We start from the raw sequence: 14,859 nt of genomic DNA on the forward strand, positions 1-14,859 counted from the left end.
CTCCAGTCTGGGCGATAGAGTGAGACTCCAACTCAAAAAAATAAATAAATAAATAAACAAATAAAAATAAAAATTCATTTGAACCCCAAACGTCTGGGCATCACCTGGCAGCTGGTTAGAAAAGTAGACTCTTGGTCCCTACCCCAGACCAGTTGAAGCCCAGAGATGGCATTTTAACAATATTATCAGGTGACTCATGTGCACTTTTACAGTCTGGAGAGAGTTGTGCTAACTCTAAGATTAGGGATAAAAAGTGGAGAGATAATAAAAATAATAATCGTTGCCATTGCCATTGATGAAGTGCTTACAGTGTGCGAAGAACAGTGCTATGATCTTTTCCTCTTAGTGTCATTTAATCTTTACAGTGATCCTGAAAAGAATGTATTAGTATTCCCATTTTACAGATAAGAATGTTGGCTCTCAGAAAGTTAAATAACTTACCAAAAAAATCACTATTTAATAGATAGCAGAGCCAAGATTAACTAAACCAACATTTTAACCTAAGTCATATTGTCTTTGGGTGTGCTTTGAAATGCTCTTTTGACAAAAAAAACCCATAAACCTTCTAAAATTACTTAGATTCAGTGATGTGCTTCTTGGATCCATGAATATATTACCACATCTCTCTATAGTTCTAAAATCTTTCCTGTGTGAATAAAACCTTCTTCAAAATTTCATTATATGTGAACACTCTTAATAGCTTAAAAATAAAAACTGCCTACGCCCCCTAAAAAAAATCACAGAACATAAATGTAACCAACATATTATAAACTATTAAATAAAATGTGAGCAGAGAAAAATGACTTCAACGTACCAGTTCATGGAAAATTGTCATTTGCATGCATTCACTAAACAGTTACGTCAGAATGAGCATCATCAGAACAAACAAGCTCTCAATAACAAAAAACCGTTTCCCTTAGCCTTAGACCATGAGCTCCTTGGGGACAATAAAAGTATCTGTTTCATTTTCTACCCCTAGTTTCTAAACCAGAACATATAACACCTAGCACATAACCAGTGCCAAATAAATATTTGTTGAATAAAGAGAAAAATGAATGAATTGCATACTTTTAAAATCACCAAGCACTCATTGATTCAACAAATATTTATGAAGCACCAACAAACTGAGACATTGTGTTAGGTATAAGAACACAAAAATGAGCTGGGCTCGGAGGCTCAGCCTGTAATCCCACGCCTTTGGGAGGCTGACGTGAGTGGATTGCCTGAGCCCGCGGGTTTGAGAGCTGCCTGGGCAGTGAGACCTCATCTCTACAATAAATCAAAAAATCAGCCGGGCGTGGTAGCGCGCGCCTGTAATTCCGGCTACTTGGAAGGCTGAAGGAAGGATCGAGGCTGCGGTGGCCAGGAGCGGCCACTGCACTCCAGTCTGGGTGACAGAGTAAGACTCCAACTCAAAAAAAGAATACAAAAATGAATGGCGCTGTTCCTGAGCTTAATTTTACACTCTTTATAATGCACGTAATAACACAGGCTTTGGGTCATACACAGCAAGGGATGCATTCAACCCTGCTGCCTCATCAGCCCCTACGGGTCTGTTTCGTCATCTATAGGACAGAGAAGATACTTCTTAGAAGGTTTGTGATGGGTACAATAATAGAGATGAAGTGGGTAAGTACATACTTGCCATGTAATATAAGCCCAGTAAGTAGTAGCCATTCTGGTTGAGATTATGTGTTCACTACAAAAGTTTTTCAATCTTTTAACTCTTTGCATATGGATATAAGTCAAAGCAATTTAGTGTAATACCTATCAAAATCTCAATGACATTTTTCACAGAAATAGAAAAAAAATCCTAAAGTTTGTATAAAAGACCCCAAATAGCCAAAGAGATTTTGAGCAAAAAGAACAAATCTGGGAATATCATACTAGCTGATCTTAAGATCTACTAAAAAGCAATAATGGTTTAAATGGTAGGGACTGGCATGAAAACAAACATAGACCAATGGAACAGAATAGACAGCCCAGAAATAAATCCACACGTTTGCAGTCAGCTGATTTTTGATGATGAAACCAAGAACACAAAATAAGGACAGAACAATCTCTTCAATAAGCGGTTTGGGAAAATAATATTCACATAAAAAAGAACAAAACTGAACCCTTATCTTACCTCCTATGTAAAAATTAACTTAAAATGGATTAAAGACTTAAACATAAGACCTGAAACTATAAAACTACTAGAAGAAAACATAAGGAAAACTACGTTTTATGTTGGTCTTGGCAAAGTTTTTTTTTATGTAACTCCAAAGATTCAGACAAGAAAACTAAAAATGGATACATGGAATTATATCAAATAGACAAATGGGATTACATCAAACTGCACAGCAAACTTCTGCACAGTAAAACAAACAATTAACAGAGTGAACACAAAACTGACAGAGAGGGAGGAGATATTTGTAAGTGATACACCCAAAAGTTGGTTAATGTTCAAAATATATAAGAAACTCAACTAAATTTAAAAAATTAAAAAGTGGGCAGATGGCCGAAACAAATAGCTCTCAAAATAAGACACATAAATGCCCAATAGATAAATGTGAAAAAATGTTCAGCATTGCTAATTGTCAGGAAAAATACAAATTAAAAGCACAATAAGATTTATCCCACACCTGTTAGAATGGCTTTTATCAAAAAGATAAATGTTGGCAAGAATGTGAAGAAAAAGGATCCCTTGTATACTATGTACACTGTTGGTGGGTATAAGTACAACCATTCTGAAAAAAGCATAAAGGTTTTTCAAAAAATTGAAAATAGAACTACCATATGATTCAGCAGTCCCACTTCCGCATGTATATTTAAAGAAATAAAATCAGTATATCAAAGAGATACTTACACTCCTATGCTCACTGCAACACCATTTTTGATAGCCAATGTATGGAAAGAACCTAAAGCTGGTCAGTGGAGGATTAAATAAAGCAAATGTTAGTATATATGCACAGTGGAATATTATTCAGCCTTTAAAAGAAAGAAGGAAATCTTATCATTTACCACAACATGAACGAACTTGGAGGACATTACATTAAGTGAAATAAGACAGGCTCAGAAGACAAATAAAGTACAACATCACTTACATGTGAAATCTTTTTAAAATATGCATATGGAAGCAAAGAGTAGAATGGTAAGTATTGGGGGTAGAAGAATGTGGGTCAAAGGCTACACAGTTTCAGTTAGGATGAAAATTTTCTGAAGATCTATGGCACAGCATGCTGACTATAATGGTGACTAGTTAATTATAATGCATCATGTACTCAGAGATTGTTAAGAGAGTAGATTTTAACTGCTCTTACCACAAAAAAGATAAGTATGTGAAGTGATGCATATTTTAATTAACTTGATGCAGTCATTCCACAATGGTGTATACATATATCAAAACATCATGGTGTCCCAAATATATATATATATATATATATATATATATATATATATATATACACACATACACACACACACACACACACACACACACACACACACACACACACACCCATATATATATACACATATATGCATGATTTTTATTTACCGATTACAAAGTTTATGTATTTCACAAACAAATTCTCTTTTTAAGGTACAGAATTTTATAGTATTGTTTCTTTAAGAAAATGATATATTAGAAACTCCAAGACTTCTCAGACATCACCTGAGATCCAGGCTTAAAAGCAGCAAGGAGACATGGGAATCCAAGCGAGGTCAAATATACAGAGCAAAACATCTCTCCCTTGCTGGTGGTGGAGCTTTCTGACATGTGGCTACAGCAAAAGATCAAGTCACCTTTCCAGGGGTCGCCAACTCCCAGAGACATAGAAACTCTCAATTTGCATTATCACAGTGGGAGGAGGGAGTCCTTTTTCCAACAGTCATTGGGTATGGCTCTGCCAGTGGAAAAGTTGCTAGACTCGAAATGGGAAACTAGCTCTATCACTCACTAATAGCTCTAGTCCCTTTTCTCTTTAGCTTCCTCCACAAAAACAACACAAACTCGTGTAACCCTAGAAGATCAAGAAAAGCAGCTACCCGGAAGTAGCTTCAACGCTTTCCTGGCACAACCTTCAGGTGCATGTGTGCTAGACCCTGTGTGCTTCCTATGACTTCACCTGGCCGGGCATCTCTTTGCCTTGTGAAAATTCACTGTTTTCAGGACTCCCCTGGAGCAAGTTTCAGGAGTTATATCTTTATAGATTCTTTGATGTCTTATTTCTGAATCAGTTATTTTGAATCAATTTTTAAACAAACAGACATTTGTGTGCACTGGTTATGAGTGTGACCTCTGGAGTCATACTGACTGAACCTCTCATCAGATATAGGACCTTAGACAAGTTAGCTGCATCTCTGTATCTCAGTTTCACCACCAGTAAAACAAAGATAATAACAGTGTCTAACTGCATAATTGTCAAGAGATTTTAAAACATGACACATACAAATACAGATTACACAGCTGACAGAGCTTTATTTAACCCGTTAAGTAGGGAATCAACAGAGTAAAAACAGTTTAAAAAGCATTTGAAGGACTGAGGTTTTTATAGGCACTAAAATATAAAAATAAGGTTTTTAGATTAGATACAAAACTAGTTAATGTCCTCCAGGAACTAAATCCATATGTTTTGGAGTTATATTTTCCACTAGAGAGAAAACATTTTCATGTCTACCAGACAAAAACCTACACAATGATGCATAACTTAAAGAGTCTGAGCCCTAAGTATTTAACAGTCAATAGTAAGTTGTAGAGTTGTATTGTCAAATACGGGTCTCACTAGCCTCATGGCTATTCAAATGCAAACATAAGTTAAATAAGAGTAAATAAAATTGAAGATTCAGTTTTTCAGCTACAGCGGACACATTTTGCTTGCCCAGTAGCCAGCCGTAGCTTGTGGCTTCTATACTGAAGAGGGTAGAATGGAGCCCTTCCGTCATAGTGGAATGTTTTAACGGACAGTACCAGCTCAAGAGAATTCTTGGGAGGGAGCGGTAGCTTTCTGTTGGTGCCAGAACAAATGACTACAAACAGCAGCTTAAAATGACACACATTTATTATCTCATAGCTCTGTAGGTCAGAAGTTCGGGTTGGCTCAGTTGGTTTCTCTGCTCCAGGATTCCCAAGGCCAAGACCAAGATGTCAGCCAGCTGAGCTTTATCAGGAGGCTCTGGGAAGAATGCACTTGCAAGCTCCATTGGATTTAGTTGCAGTTCTGTCATCCCGTTTCATGGTTCAAAGCCAGCAGCGGCATTCCTTCTCCTGCTTTCCATGTGCCCCTCTCCAGGCAATGTAGCTCAAGCCCCTCTCACCCTTTGGAGGTCTGACTTCCCTCTCTACTGCATCTCTCTGATGGACACCAGCTGGAGAAAGATCTCTGCCTTCGAAGGCTCGAGTGAACAGGTTGTGTTTACCCTGACAGCCCAAGATAATCTTCCTATCTTAAATTCTACAATTTTGCTACATCTGCAGAGTCCCTTTTAACATGTAACCCAACAAGTTCACAGGATCCAGAGATGAAGGCATGGACATATTGGGAGAGCTATTATTCTGCCGGTCACAGCAGGCTTGCCAGTGTTGAGTGTGACTTTAAAAGAATGTGCAATTATCTTTTTGCTTTATTTCCAAGTTCTGAATAATTTTTCATAGTATCTTCCTAGAACTATCACAAAGATTAGAGGCATTAGTCCACATAACTTGCTTAGAACAGAGCTTGCTACATAATCATTAACCTTTCTGAATCGCAGTTTCCACATGTGTTAGATTTGAGTAACAATGATGTCTTCAGTGTAAGATTTTTGTGAAATTTAAAAAGCTAATACATATTAAGAATAGAATATAGTGCTACACACACAGAAAGGACTCAGAATACCTTTGGTATTGGTAAGAAACAAAGGTGGTCAGGCTGGCTAACTGTGATCCTGTCTGTTTGGGGTAGAAAAAAGAAGTTCCAGCACCTCCCCTTTCCACTCAGCTCCTGACACCCTGTATCTGAAGCACAGACAGGAATGGTACTATGGACTGAATATTTTTGTTCCTTTAAAATGTCAAAGTCCTGAACCCCATTGTAGCCATATTTGAAGATAAAGCCTTACTGAAAGCAACTGAGCTTAAACAAGGTCATGGCGTAAGACCTGAATCCAACAGACTTAGTGTCCTTGCACGAAGAGGAAGAAGCACCAGAACTTACTCACTCTTCCTCCTCAAACACTGAGGAAAGTTCACGTGAGGACACAGTGAGAAAGTGGCTGCCTGCAATTCAGGAAGAAAGAACTTTCCAGGAAACAAATCAGACAGCACCATGATCTTGGACTTCTCAGTCTCCAAAACAATGAGAAATGCATTTCTGTTCAAGTCACCCATTCCACGGTCCTTTGTCACGGCAGCCAGGACTGGCTAACACCCGTAAAGTGTCAACAGGGACAACTCAGGGGACTGCCCCCCTTTCTTTCTCAATGAGCTGGCATTCCCCAGTGAAATACTTCATGCCTACTCCCAGAGCACCAAAAGCAATTGTAATTTGCTAAAATGTAGGCCTGAGAGGATGGAGGGAATGGACACTAACGGAGTAACACCCTGTGCGTTTCCTCTCATGGAAGCCAAAATCTGCCTTTGCAGGTGTAAAGCCATCCCCTCTGCAAGCAGTCTTTGGAGGCGTGAAATGAATATGCAAAGGGTAGAGTTTTGTTGGCCTATTATTAAAATTAAGCTCAAGTGGTCCTTCTATCTCGATTATTGCCTTGTCTCCAAAGCCTCTTTGTCTTTTGTGTCCCTGCAGGACCCCACTGGAAATTCCAGCCGCTGCAAATTGTAGCATTATTTTGCTCATTTTTGTTGTTGTTGTTGTAGATGGAAATCAAAGGACGCCAGACTATGCGAGCAAGAAATGGGCCTTTCTTTTCTAGAATTCAATGTGATTTCTATTCTGAGAGCTTATTTGAACCAAAAGGCTCATATCCATCAGTATAGGATTTCCCACCCCTCTCTTCTGGCTGCTTAAGCACAACTTGAGGATAACATAGAACCGAAGCTATGGGGATTGTGTGGTCTGGGAGGAAAGCAGGACAGATAGCCTTTGATGCCACCTAACCTCATCTCTTCAGCTGGCATGTCTGGCGTCTAAGATGACTCTCATTAGCTGATACCTCCAGGACAATCCTGAGCCATCACTTTTTCCTCTTTTTTGGGGGGGAGGGGCTTGGCTCACTTTATTTTTTTTGTATGAAAACCTTATGTTGTTGCCACCTCTGGATCCTGGGTCCTCTGCATGGAGACTCTGGTGTGGGTCTTGACGAGATGGTCAGTGAATTCCTGATAAGGAGACTTGGTGAATACTGTCTCTTTCCAGAGGTCAGGCAGGGGTCAAGCAACTATAAGTCTTAGAGTTGGCATCAAAGGTGGCCTTGGCGAAGTTGCCCAGGGTGGCAATGCAGCTCCTGGCTGAGATGCAGCAGTCATCAATGCCAGCCATCGTGAGCAGTTTCTTAGGGACGGGGGCCAAGACGATGCCAGTGTCCCTGGGGCAGGGATAAGGCGCACTAGAAGAGAGTCACAGCCACCAGGCACCCGGCAAGGGACAGTGTGGGGCTTGCCAATCTTGTTCCCCCAGCAGCCTTTCCACACAAGGACCAGGGGCAGCTTGGCCAGGATGATGGCCCCCCGAATGACAGTGGCTACTTCTTTGGAGCACTTAACATCTAGACCCACGTGGCCATTGTAGTTCCCGATGGCAACAAACGCCTTGAACCTAGTCCATTGGCCAGCACCAGCCTGCTTTTGCACAGGCACGATCTTCAAAACTTCACCCTTCAGGGAGGCACCAAGGAAAAAAGTCGATGATCTCAGATTCCTTGATAGGGAGAAGAGAGAGATCTCCTCCAGTGGCTTGATCTTCATGTCTTTGACCAAGAGGCCCAACTTGGTGACGGGCATCCACTCCTTGTCTTCGGCCTTGCCTTCGCGAGCTCTGCGGCCTCGCCCCCGACCCCGACCCCGGCCGCAACCTGGCCTCGGAGGCTGCTGCCAAAACTTCCGCGAAAGCCACCGCGGCGTCCCATTCCAGGGCCCCCGGGGCCTCCGGGCCCTCCCGCTGCACCGGCGTCATCCGCCATTTGGTGTCCTTTCGGAGAAAAAAAAAGCCACTTTTTCCTCTTGAGAGTAACTTTCGGCTAAGGCTGTGCTGTTTGAGCAAAGGGAATCAGCTAACAATTCCTCAGCCACACGGGCTCTAGATCTCTTCAGAGTCATCCCAGATCCATCTGCCCAGGCACCCCATGCAGCCATTTTATTTGACTTACAAAACTTTTTCTGGAAATAATCTCCCAGCACAGGTACATTCATGCACACAGCCCTCAACACCTCTTGCTTCTTCTCCAGTTGGGATATAGCCAGACAAGCCCTGCTTTCCTGACTCAGAAAGGTGAGTGCTCCCAGACTGGTCACAAGGATAATCACTTAAAACTAATCCCTCTCCGTGTCAGAGATGACCCTGAACATCTGGTTCAGATAATCCTCCTCTCCTCCCTCCACCCCAGCCTGAAACGTTCTACCAAATGTTGCAAGGAGAAAAATACAACCTGTGCAGCATTGCAGCTGGTCGGTGACCCAACTCTGTAGGCCGACACCCGGGAACAAATTCACACCAGGCAGAAAAGATCTGATTTCAGTGTGTTCATGTCCATGATTCAGGAATAAGTTCCTCTCTCACCTATTCCCTCCCCATTATACTGAGAGAAGAATGTCACCCTGAAAATAGATCATAAACATTAAGAAATTGCCACCAGGAAGGCTAATCAGACCTTTGTCACATGAACACTTTACACCTCTCGTGTGATCCCTTCAAAGCACCTGGCTTTATTCCTTTATTCATTATTTTCAAACCTTTATTAGGTTTTCTGGGCCCAGAATGACAGAGTAAGAATTTCAGTAAATTAAACTGTTGCCTGTTGCAGTCTCCTCTTGTTATAGGTTAGTCCTAAGACAGAAGGCGTGATCTGTGCCTACAGCCAGAAACAACTTCAGCAGCATAGCCCAGAGTGGTGACTTGGTTGCGGGTCCCTCACACCCATTGAGAAAGTGAGGCCTAAGACTCACAAACACAGTTGGACAAAGAGATCGGTTTAAACATACATACAGGCCTTCTTTCTATCTCTTTAAAGTCACCACTAGAAAATTTGACTGACACACAAACTTGATACATGACTTTGGGAAAGTCTTAGGATATAAAATAAATACACAAAAAAACCAGCTGCATTTCTATACCCCAACAATAAGCAGGCTGAGAACCAAAGGAAACATACAATCCCATTCACAATAGCCACAAAAAAATAAAATAAAATACCTCAGCATTCATCTAACCAAAGAGGTGAAGGATCTTTACAATGAGGACTACAAAACTCTACTCAAAGGTAAAGGACCACACAAACAAATGGAAGAACATTACATGCTCATGGATTAGAAAAATCAATATTGTCAAGATGTCCATTATACCAAAGGCAGTCTACAGATTTAATGCAATCCCTATCAAATTCCCTGCATCATTTTTCACAGACCTAAAAAAGACAATAAAGAAATTCATATGGAAACAAAAAAGAACTCAAATAGCTAAAGCAATCCTCAGCTAAAAGAATGAAGCTGGAGGCATCACACTTCCAGACTTTAAACTGAACTATAAAGCTACAGTAACAAATACAGCATGGTACTGGCACAAAAATAGACATATAGACCAATGTAACAAGACAGAGAATCTGGAAATAAAACCATGGATCTTTAACTAACTCATCTTTGACAAAGCTGACAAAAACAAACATTGGAAAAGGAAACCATATTTAGCAAATGGTGCTAAAAAAAACTGGCTAACCACATGCAGAAGAGTGAAACTGGATTCGTACATATCACCATATACAAAAATTAGCTCAGAATGAATCAAGAACTTAAATGTGAAACCTCAAACTATAAGAATACTAGGAAAAAAACCTTAGTGACCACCCTCCTAGATGTTGGAGTAGGCAATGAATTTATGACCAAGTCCTCAAAAGCAAAATCGAAAATGGACAGGTGGGACATCATCAAGTTAAAAAGCTTTTGCACAGCCAAAGAAAACATCAAGAAAGTAAAGAGGCAACCCAAGGAATGAGAAAAAATATTTGCAATGTATTCATCCAACAAAGGCCTAACATCCAGGATTTACAGGTACTCAAATTGACAAAAAAAAAATTTTTTTTAAGTGGGCAAAAGTCATAGACATTTCTCAAAAGAAGACATTCAAGCAGCCAACAAACATATCAAAAAATGCTCAGCTTCACTAATCATCAGAGAAATGCAAATCAAAACTACAATGAGACTCCATCAAATACTAGTAAGGATGGCTGTGATTAAAAAGTCAAAAACAACAGATGTTGATAAGGATGCAGAGAAAAGAGAACACTTCTATACTGTTGTGGGAAATATAAGCTAGTTCATTCTTTCTGGAAAGCAATGTAGTATTTTCTCAAAGAACTAAAAATTGAGCTACTATACAATCCCAGAAATCCCTCTTCTGGGGAATATACCCGGAACAAATCACTTTACCAGAAAAACAACTTCACACGTATGTTCATTGTCACACTATTCACAATAGCAAAAACATGGGACCAACTTAGATGCCCATCAAAAGTGGAATGGATAAAGAAAATGTGGTACATACACATGAGAAAATACCATGCAGCTATAAAGAAGAAAATCATGTGCTTTGCAGCAACACGGACACCACTGGAGACCACCATTGTAAGTGAACCAGCACAGAAACAAAAAAACTAAATACTTCATGTTTTCACTCATAAGCAGGCCCTAAATATAAGGCACATGAACGCAAAGGCAGAACAACTGATAGCTGGGCACTGATAATGGAGGGAAGGAAGGAAGGAGGAGGGATAAGGGCACAAAACAACCCATCGGGGACCATATTCTCTAGCGGGGCAGAGAGGGCTTGCCAGAAGCACAAACCTCACCTGCACACAATTTACTTATGTAACAAATCCTCACATGTACCCCAAAACTCTATCATTTAAAAAATAAAATTTAAAAAAACCACTAGGACAGAGAAAAACCCATTTTTTAAATAGAAAAATTAGAAATGCTTTTATGCATGAGCAAAAGATCCAGGGTCCCCAATAATTAATTCAGGCTATTTTTGAGTAATTTAAATGTAACTTAAATTTAAATTAATTTTGTATGCTCTTCAAGAATAGATATTCTAATTTTGTATCAGTCCATTTGAAGAACCAATAAAAATGTACTTTATAAAAAGCCACCATCAGTCTCCGAGATGTCAATTTTATTTTGTTTGTGTTTCTGTAAGAAAGGATTGTAGAAATCATAGTAACTTCATTCATGCCTGAAAAGAGATTTTTCTTATTAATCAGTTTGCTAATCAACTGATTTTAAACTTTTCTAGAAGCTTCAGGGTATCTACCATGTTGAGATTTGTTCAAAACTTACCAATTGTTAGCACTTCACCTCTTTCATCAGGAAGTCTTCAGCCCATGAAGGGTGACTTGGAAAAGGCCTCAACATTAGGGGTGTCTGTGCTCCTTACTTTCATTTTAATTCTGAGTGGTTACTCCAAGCTCTATTACAGCTAATCATACACACCTATTTCCTCTTCTGAATTTAGAGTACCGTCCCTTCTTCATTATCATACTTCACAAACATACCCCTCTTTTTACACACCATTGCATCAATTTCTAGTTGATCTCCTGGCTTCCATGCACCAGTTATCAGAATGACCTTTATAAAATACAAAACAAATCAAGACCTCTACTTCATAACTTAGTTGCTCCCTCATGACCTCCTAAGCTAGAATTCATTCTGAAGAACTTAACTGGGAAGACCCTCCATGATCTCAGCCACCTCTTCTAATAATTCTTGCATCCTCCTTCTAGCCCTATGGTCCAGTGAGACTAAAGACAGCACCATTCTCCACCACTACCACGCTCTTTCATGTTTTCATTCCATACCATATGGCCAGAAAGTCTTTCACACCTTCACCTAGAAATCTCCAAGTCAACTTCCCCCAGCTCAGTTGTCACCATGTTGGTTAACTATACCCCACCACCCCAAGAAAGTGAGTGGCTTCCTCTATTCCTATGATACCTTACTAATTTATCCAACACATTGCACGTTGCTGTCTAAACTAAACTGAGAGTTCTTGGTGAGTGGGAACTAGGTGTCATTTGTTATTTATTGCTTAGGTTATTGATACAGTTCTTTTGATAAATCAGTCGTAAGACATGCATTTTTAACCTTTCTCCTTACAATTCCCAACATAGTACCATGGTAAATAGTTAACACTCAAATAACATCTGAGAAGGAATGAAGGGAAGGAGGGAGGGAGGGAGGAAAAAAGGAAGTCAGGGAGGGAGGAAGGAGGAGAAAAGAAAAAAGAGGGAGAGATGCTCCTCACCCAAGCTCACCTATGTTCTCTTTCCTTCATTTCCACCCTCTGCCTGCATCTCGTAGTAACACTACTTGTCCATTGTGTGAGTCCTTAACTTTGGAGTGCTCTGGGTGAAGGCACTGGAGCAATATTCGCAGTGCAAGGCACAGTTTTTTCCTATGTACTCCCATTAAGACCATCAGTAAATCAGATTAGTGGTTTTGACATTTTTCTGCCTACTTGCGGGCCTAAGCCTCTAAATAGAGTCTCTATAGTCCTTTCTCATAGCCCATCTCAGTGTTTATAAGGTGGTAGAAGTTGTGGGACTTACCTGTCTCTGGGCCAAGGTCAGAGAGAGCCAAGCACAGCTTTATTAGACCTTGGAAAAGTTCCCAATAAGAGGCTCCTTCTCACATATATGTTGTAGCTGGTAAAATACCTTCCAGCGGCCTCTAACCCTGCTGAAAGGGTGGGCCATTGCCAGTCACCCTCACCTAATACATCCACGTAAATCTTATTCTGACTTCATTCCTTATTTCTCTCCATGGCCAGGCTGTATGAGGTCACTGGGAAATTGTTCGAGTTTCCTTCTCCCAGGATAGAAGAACACACTCTATGTCGCATTTCTTGCAGTTCAGATTCACTACCAGGTGGGGATTATTACAGCAGAATCAGAAGCTCCTAGACCCAGGAGTAACTATAAAAAATCATCTGTCTGGATTTCCCATTTTACAATGGAAGAAGGGGGGTGTGTGCTGAAGAATGAGCCCTCTCTTGTCATTAAGCAGAACTGGCTGAAGAGAAGAAGTGCTCCGAAAGCTGCTCTCCACTTGGTTTTGCTCGCACTGGCACCAGAATCTTGACTGAAATGGGCAGTTCTGTTCCAGTGGCTCAGGTGTCTCTATGGAACTGTACTTGGAGGGGTATTTAACTCAGGATTTTGTAATGACAGAGTTTTTCAAAAGGACTGATCTCCATGTTTTAAATAAATGAAAAGTAGCTACAGTTGACTCCAGTGACAACCTACGCTTGTATTCATAGAAAAACAATCAAGTTATGGTTCTTCCCTGCTGAGAAACATCTGAGTGTTTTGAACTGGGAAGAATGAGGAAAGACTCCCTGCTCCAGTCCACTCTGGATTTTTCACCTTTTTCCAGGTTGTGTTAACCCTCTTAAGGCCCCACATGGTTCGCCTCCCTTGTGATCTGCCACTTCCTTTCCTGAGTCAAGGTCATATTTTAAGTTTCAGCTTGTGCTTTTCTCTAAGCTTTTTCACTATAGCAATGAAGGACCAGTTTTATATTTGACAACTTCTTGCAAAATGGTCAGATGTTGGGGGGGGGGGAGACAACATACAAATGGATTTGCTCCATTGGCTGGAAGCAGGGTGACTTGATATTTCCTGTGTAATGTTAATAAACATTCGCCTCGCATGCAGCAGGTCAGGTTTTTCCTTCTTAACTATTTCATGCCTCTGCTTCATGGACTGCAGTAGCAGGGAGAAATGAGTCCTTAGGGAGCTGTTGGGACAATAGGGTTTCTTTTTAAATGTAGCTTGATCTGTTGCAATAACTTTCCAGAAAAAACTAAATTTGCCTAAATTATAAGAATGATTTCCCCTGAACAGAGCTCTAAATCCCAGTCTAATAAGGTTAAGTTCCTTTGAAGGACATTTAATCTGCCAAGTGCTGGATATTAACTCCTTACCCACAAAACACTAAGCCAAATAGTTTACATTATTGCTTCATTTAATTCTCACAACAACACTATGAGATAGATATTGTTGTCATTACAAATAAAGATTCTAATGCTTCAAGAGGTTAAGCTGTGGAATATTACACGTACGTTAAGTGGTAGAACTAAAACTAACATACACCAACATTCAACCAACGTATCCAGATATTCAGGTACCTAAAGGAATAGGTAGTGGTGCACCTCTATATTGCAATAGTAATAGAACCTATGTTTTAAATGAAAATAGGTTTACTTAGAAGGTACTGTTCCCTGACTACCAGTTTAGTTGCCATTTTCTTCAGAACTGGTCAGTAATCTCCTGCATGCTTCTATATCTACTGTCTCTGAACCGTTTGTCTTCAATTTTTCAAAGTCTCAAATGTCTGCAAGCCCATTTCTCAGTAAGGCTGGAGCTGAACGTGGAATATGTTTAACACCAGAGTTTACTTGTGAGGGGAAGGAGTGGGAGGGGAAGGAGTGGGAGGGGGTGTATCCTGATGAAAAAGATTCATGTCAGATAACTCCGCTAAATGTCTTTATGGTCTGAAGACACAAAAATGTGAACCACTTTGCCTTTTTTTATAGCCCTTCAGTTTAAATCCACTCTGGCTTCCAATTTCCTATTCTATAATTATTCTCATTCCCAATTCCTTTTCCTATCTGATTCCATACTTTAATTATTTTATCTGCTATTGTTGGGTGCAGTGCTCTATACATATCTTTT

Source organism: Carlito syrichta, unplaced genomic scaffold (assembly GCF_000164805.1).
Source record: "Carlito syrichta isolate Samal-C Ts95f unplaced genomic scaffold, Tarsius_syrichta-2.0.1 Scaffold288526, whole genome shotgun sequence".
Classification (NCBI taxonomy): domain Eukaryota; kingdom Metazoa; phylum Chordata; class Mammalia; order Primates; family Tarsiidae; genus Carlito; species Carlito syrichta.